The 7,348-nt window shown below is 38.5% G+C and overlaps 1 pseudogene; it reads left to right on the top strand.

Annotated features, from left to right (window-relative positions):
- Nucleotides 1-669: 669 nt before the first annotated feature.
- On the top strand, nucleotides 670-788 carry LOC120616930 (uncharacterized; annotated as a pseudogene).
- The last annotated feature ends 6,560 nt before the right edge of the window (nucleotides 789-7,348 follow it).

Below are 7,348 nucleotides of genomic sequence, written 5' to 3'. Positions count from 1 at the left end.
TCTGTGGAGTGACCTCTGTTATCCAGTTTGATGACATCAGACATCACGGCTATGGTGGCACTGTGTTTGCTCACTGGGAAGGGGAGGACTCAACGAGGAACAATGGATCCTGCCAGCACTTCTGTACAGAGTGAGTCTCACCTCGGCCCTCACTCCAACAATGTCTCCCTGTAAGTCCCTGGTATCCCGTGTGCAGCCAAACTGGCACTGGTGCTCAGAGCGAGCAGGTCCTTCACCGTGAAATCTGCTTGCCAACACAGCCCTTTAAGAGGCTTTTGCCGCTGTCGCTGCCTCCATTTCATTCAGCCCCTCAAGACCCAGCAGCCACACGTCCTCGTCCCATCCTACCTTCTGTCATTGCAGGGTGATTTCTTGTATTTCTCCCTATTTGTATGGCTTGTTCATCTAGATCCCAGGTGATTTTTCCTTGCTTGCTGCTCCTTGTTTCTGTCACAATTTTGATTTGGTCACCAGAGGGATGAATTAGAGTGTCTATCATTTACACCATTTTTTTCGGTCTCTGCCTCTGAGTGGAGGTTTTTGAAGCCTGAATTACTTAGTTTTCTCTCCTAAATCTCAGACATTTCCTCCCAGTTTAATAAGATTTTGAACATGAAACCAAATATGCACATTTAGACCATATTTTTCATTTACTGAAAATAACATTTAGTCTATGGCCATGCCACCCTGAACGCGCCCGATCCCATCTGGTCTCAGAAGCTAAGCAGGGTCAGGCCTGGTTAGTACTTGGATGGGAGACAACCTAGGAAGACCAGGTGCCGTAGGCATAAAAAATTTAAAAAAAAAGAAAATAAGAAAATAACATTTAGAACATAAAAGCATACAAAAGCCAGTGAAAACAGAATAATGTGTTACTATCATATATGCAAGGGCTAAAGCAAATACACAGGAATTCACAGAAATCTTTACTGCTGAACAGAGGCATGTGGTTTCACCACTAGGCGGGAATCTTAGGGAGAGACTTCATTCCTGAACCTCTGAGAGTTCTTGTGTGGGTCCAGTGGAGGCAGGAGGTGCCAGTGGAGACAGACAGCTGAGTTCTTGGGAGACGCTGCTGTCTGTGACACCAACTGAGGTTAATCTAAGGTGAAAAAAAGGGGGGACACCCTTTCAGAAAATAATAGAGCCAAGATAATCAGGACTGTAGTGATCAGTGATGAAAAGAAACAAATATGTTCCCCAGGTGACTGGAGACACTGGGCCATATTCCTGTGGACTCCTTTACAGCTGCTGCTGCTGAAGTCTCTCCAGACATCAGACTCATCCTTTCCTCAGAAATAGACTCCCTCCTCTTTCTTTCACCTCTGTAGCCCACTGTCCCCAAGCTGCCCTCCGTTTGCCTCCTACTAAGGCTAAGGGGTAGGATGTGCTAAGCTACTCTAAATATCCACATGCCATTTTAGAGAAAGGGCTGAAGTCTAAATGACACAAAGTTTTTTTCTGAAGACTGTTATCTAAAAGAGATCATTTATCTGGAAGAGATGAAGATACTATTAATTAACAAACTTAACAAAATTAACATACTATTAATTAACAAACGGTTAATTCCCAACTTGTGGACTGCAATTGGGACATGTACTTCTAAGGAGTTCACATACTATAAATGCCCGAAAGGGTAGGATGTAGCCTAGACCTGAAGGTCAGAGACGGCTTCCCTAAGAAAATATAATTTGAAAGCTACAGGATTAGAATTATCTAGGTGATGATGGGAGGGAAGAGCTTTCCAGGCCTAGAAAACAGAAAGAGAAATGCTCTGTGGCAGAAGGGAGCAAGATAAGAACAGGGATTAAAAACAGGTCACTTGGTCAGCTGAAGAGAGTGAGGTTCAATCTCATGAGAGATGGATCTGGAGAAGTAGGTAGGGGCCAGACAGTACAGGGTCTTGTAATCCCTGCTGAAGAGCTCTGCTTTATCTTAATAGCAACAGGAAGTCACTGAAAGGACACATGAAGCTCACATTTGCTACCATGTAGAAGACTTATTGGAGGTGGAAGGGAAGTGTCCATGTTTGATGATAGTACACCAGTTAGGAAGCTACTGGAGCTTAATTTCTTTGTCTGGCAGGGTGGTTTTTTTTTTTAAAATCCATTATTTTACCCAAAATAATTCTTAATGATCTTGCCTTTCTGTTATGCTATTACTTTGTCATGTTTTATCAAATCTTATTCTAATATTTTAGATGAAATTGTATTAAATCTATATACTTATCTAATGGGTATTGTCACATTTCTTGTATTCAGCTAAACAAATGAACTGTATATATAAAGCCTCAAGTATAAGGCCTTTAACCTCAGTCTTAACTATCAATTATCACCACCGTAAACAATTTTCCTATAGTTAAAGTCACTGAATCATAATTCAGCTATTTCATACAAGGTGAAAAACAATAAAAACTAAATTTAGTTTGAGCCAAGTTGCTCCACTGCTCCCAATGGTGATATTTTTTTGTGGTATCTTATAAGCCTTTCAGAAAAACCTCATTGTGTACCCTCTACAGTTTTTTGTTAGAATCATTCACATTCAAAACTAATGTCTATTGTTTACAAGTAACTGAAAGCCAAACATTCTCATCTTGGCTAATTCACTGTACTTCATATGGGGTCCAGAAAGGAGAAATATCCTTAAAGACCTTACAGAAACAAATGCTGGGAAATAAAATGCTTCAATTTTTCTTTCAAAACATATTAGTAGAGAGCCGCTGCTGCAGTGCTGAGAGCTAAACTCAGAAATCGAAGGTCATGCTGGGAGAAGCTGAAATTCTAGTCCAGATAAAGAGGAGAGACTTCTCTGAGTGCCTTAGGCATTTAGTTGTGGCCCAGAAAGGCCATACCTTAGGAATATGGACCATCCTGGGATGGAATACAAAAGAGAAATAAGCCTGACTTAATCAAGAAAAAAACCAAACCCAAAGAGATCAAAAGGATTTGCCAGTCATTTAACAGCATGACAGAACAAAACTCAACATCTTTTAAAGGATGACAGCGTAATCCAGACTCCTTTCAATGTACCATCCAAAATGTCCAGCATAAGATAAAAAATTATGAGACATATAAAAGAGGAAAAGTTTAATCTATTATTAAGAAGAAAAGCAGTTAAGATGACCCAGATGTTGGAATTAGCAGATAAAGGGCTTTAAACTATTATAAATATATTCAAGGGCATAAGAAAGAGATCATGCAGAGTAAAGAAATGCAAGCTCTGAGCATAAGAAGTGGTAACTATAAAAAAAGAATCAAATGGAAATCCAATAAATGAAAAGAACAATATCTAAAATGGAAACTTCACTGGATGGGCTTCACAGAATGGGAAACTTCAGAAGAAAGGGTCAGTGAACTTGAAGAGAGATCAATGGAAATGATTCCATCTGAAGACCAGAGGGAAATAGGATTAACAAAAACATGTAGAACCTCCATGACTTGGGAGACAATAGCAAGTGTTCAAATATATATCTCCCAGAAGGAGAAAGAAAGAGAGGGAAAAAATATCCAAAGAAATAATGTTTGAAAATTTCCAAATTTTGGTAACAAACATCAACCTACAGATTCAACAAGCTCAGTGAACTCCAAGAGGATAAATATAAAGCAAACACCTACATTAAAATTGACCAGGTGCTCTCAATTATGTAATTTACTCACTGGCCTGAGGACAAAAGTTAGTCAGGTTTCTCTCCTCCCCACAGGCCGCTCAATTTTGGCTTGTCCACAAAAGTTAAGCAAGTATTAAGGTACAAAACATTAGCTTTAACAGCTCATTCTGAGTATTGGCAAACCACAGAGAGAAACATTTCCTGTTGAATGCCCTGATTTTGTTACTTGCTCATCTACTGCTTACCCATAGTTCCTGCTGGTCCTGTTTACCCCTCTCTATAAAAGTCTTTTTATGTTTGATTTTTGAGATACTTGCAGATCCTGAGTTTGGAGCATTCTACCTGTCAAAATAGTTTTTATGAATAAAGTCTCTTCTTGTCTAAGTACGGACTTGTTTTTATTTGTCACAGTAAAACTGCTGAAAACTAAATATAAAGAGAAAAACATTAAAAACCAGTAGAGGAAAAAAAAAGTCATTAGGTAGAGGGGAAACAAAAGAGATGAGGGCTGATTCTCATGAGAAATAACAGTCACCAGAAAATATTGCAACAATATCTTTAAAATGCCAAAAGAAAAAAAAAAGAGACCAGAATTCTATATCCAGTAAATACATCCATTAAAAATGGGTGAAAAGACATTTCCAGAATACTAATAACCTGCATGACGAGAAATGCTAAAAAGCTGTTCTTCAAGCTGAAGGAAAATAATTTCAGATGGAAACTCAGACCAATAGGAAAGAATGAAAAGTACTGAGAATGATGGATGTGTGTCCTTTTTGGCTAACATGTGGATTGGTCAACCATAAGTATCAGAAATCTTGACACTTAAGACACAAACAACACAGGAGCCAAACTGTACAGCGTAGCAGGTTTAGAGCTAGATAGTCCCAAGTTTGAATCCAGACTCCACTAATTACCAGGCAAGTGACCATGAACATATTATTTATTTGTCAATAATTCAACGACTATTTAGTAAACACCTAGGTCCAAGGCACTATTCCAGGCCCTAGGGATTTAGCAGTGAACACAACAGACTATCTGCAATCACAGAGCTTATAGTCTAGTAACATAATGACCTTAAGCTTAAGTTTCCTCCTCTTTGAAGTAGATACAACCAATTTCTTAAGAGTTATTTTGAAGGTTTGGATAAAGCGTATAAAGGGCTTAGCAAAATCACTTGGTACCAGGTAAACATTTAATGAATGTCACATCATTTATTTCTTTATTACAATAATAGTCACATCATTAAGTGATAGTCTCTACTTACAAGTCAGAGCGAAGAGAGAAAGAGGGAGAAAATAAATAAAAACAGAAGATACAGGTAACCTCAATGTATGTTTTCTGCAATATCTCCTTCTTCTCTGTTTGGCTGGATGATTCTGATTTTCTCTCCTTCTCTGCTATTGATACCAAATGGGCACTAACCTCCTCTTCTCCACGGCCATCGCAGAACTCTTTGTATGTTAAGGAAGAGTCTGATTCTGAACTGGAGGAGGAGCTATTATTACTGTAAGGGTCTGTTGTTTCACCTGCAATAAAAGTGCAAATACAAGACTAGTTTATGCTTTAGAAGAGTGAGTGAGGCCAAGGATGACTACTCTGGGTCTACTGCATTCCTTTGTAGCTCTTCTGTTTCTGCTGTTGGCAGATGCAACACAGGATTGAAGAACTTAGGCATAGACAAAAACCAGTATTTTAATAAAGTGAATCCTTAATGACAATGGTCCGTGACATGAATAAAAAACATCTCATGGGAAGTAACTTAATAACTAATGAATATGTGAATGAAAAGGGGGATATATACTAAACCACAAAACATGACAAGCTCATGGGGTTGCCGCAAGACAGGCCTTACAAACATGACGATCGAAAGTAATCACACAGGGTCTGGAAATAAAAATTCCTAACCAGAGCACAAGACCACAGAACCCCTCGTTGTTATCTTGTTGCCTGCATACCATCTCTATGTGCTGTAAATGTTAACTATCCTATACCCACCAATGTAAAAAAAGTATGTTTTTCCATTTTGCTTTTTATCTCATCCTAGAGACTTCCCTGCTTTGCTTTCTCATGCCTCCTTCATCCACCACCAATGGATTTCACGTAACCTTCCTTTTCTCCTTTAATTCTAAATGCATAAGACAAATGGCAAAACTGCTTCCAGGTACATCTTCAAAAATTGGACTCAAAGTTGTATAAAACTTTTTTATAGGTTAAAATGTTCTTTCATCAACAAATACAGTTGACCTCTGAATAACAAAGGGGTTGGGGCTGCCCACCAACCACGCAGTTGGAAACCCGCATATAACTTAAGTGAGCCCTCTGCATACTCAGAGTCCCAGCCGCCAGTCAATCCCTGCATAGATCAATTGAACTGTGTGGGGCAACTGAACTGTGAGGGTCAGTTAAAAAACATCCAAATATAAGTGGATCCACACAGTTCAAACCCACATTGTTCAAGGGCTGACTATATATTATTAAAAAGTAGAAGCCTAACAAGCAATTTAACAAGAACTATGGTTGACCAAGTCAGAGCTAACATTCACTGACATGTACTTAAAAGCTACACTAGACCAAGCCAATTTGCATTTAAAAGTTATTGTTAAAGGAAATTTATTTTTCAAATTAGTGTTGACAAAAGATTCTTGGAATTGGTTTTGAAAAATAATACTGATTATTCAGTTTTGTACTTGGTTCAAGGTCTTCCCTCCTCAGTCAGACCCTAAGTTGGAAGAAAAGTAGGAAAGAGCAAGAGTTCAACTGACTGGTCAGGGAAAGGTAAGCTGAGAGACAAGACAGGATCCTCATGAAGGTCCATGGATGTATTGGAGGGGGGTGGTTTATTGAGGTTTTAAAAGGGTCAATAATCATAAAAAAGATTGTGATATTATGATATAATAAAAATATATATGTAGTCTTTGTCTCTAGTTCCTGTCACAGAGCTTCTAAAATGCTTGGCGTTTGTGAGTGATGGGGTGAACATGAGTGTCTTTTGTTATTCAACCCCTTTCTAACCATGCTTGTTTATGCTAATGAGATGAGTCTTAGTGGGCCCTTAGATAACTTCAGGATGGGGCTGGTTGCCAGAGGATTAAAGGGTTGGAAGTTTCAGCCCTACACCTGAAACTTTAGGGAGTGGAGAGGAGCAAGAGGTTGAGATAATCACCATGGCCAATGATTTAGTCAATCACACCCATGTTATGGAACCTCCATAAAAACCTAAGTGATCAGGTTCAGAGAGCACCCAGGTGGGTGAACATATTAAGGTTCTGAGAGAGTGGTAAGCCTGGAGGGAGCATGGAACGTCCATGTACCCCTCCCCCATCATACCGTGCCCTAGGCCTTCTATTTGGCTGTTTCTGAATTGTATCCTGTATACTAAGCTGGCAATATTAAGTAAACCGTTTTTCTGAGAACCAAAGAAGATAATGAGGACCACTCTTCGTCATAAGTGATGATATTGCTATCAACTCCCAAGTTAGAAAATAGTGAAATAGCTCATTTAAAAATATTTTTTATTTTTTAAAATATGCATATGTCATAATCTGTTTAAATCCAGATCATAAACATGACTTTCGTTTGTTAAACATTGGAACCTGGTACTTATATTTTCAAAGTAACAAAAGAGGCAGGAAAAATACACTTAATTTCCCTAAAGCTTAAAAATCATCTCTGTGAAGCATCATGACTTAATTATATAATGGAAAGATCATAAAATTCCTTTTAATATTTCAAAAATAA

This window comes from Pteropus medius, unplaced genomic scaffold, assembly GCF_902729225.1.
Source record: "Pteropus medius unplaced genomic scaffold, Ma_sr-lr_union100, whole genome shotgun sequence".
Lineage (NCBI taxonomy): Eukaryota > Metazoa > Chordata > Mammalia > Chiroptera > Pteropodidae > Pteropus > Pteropus medius.
The sequence above is the reverse complement of the archived record's forward strand: the minus strand, read 5'-3'. Positions and strand labels throughout refer to the sequence as shown.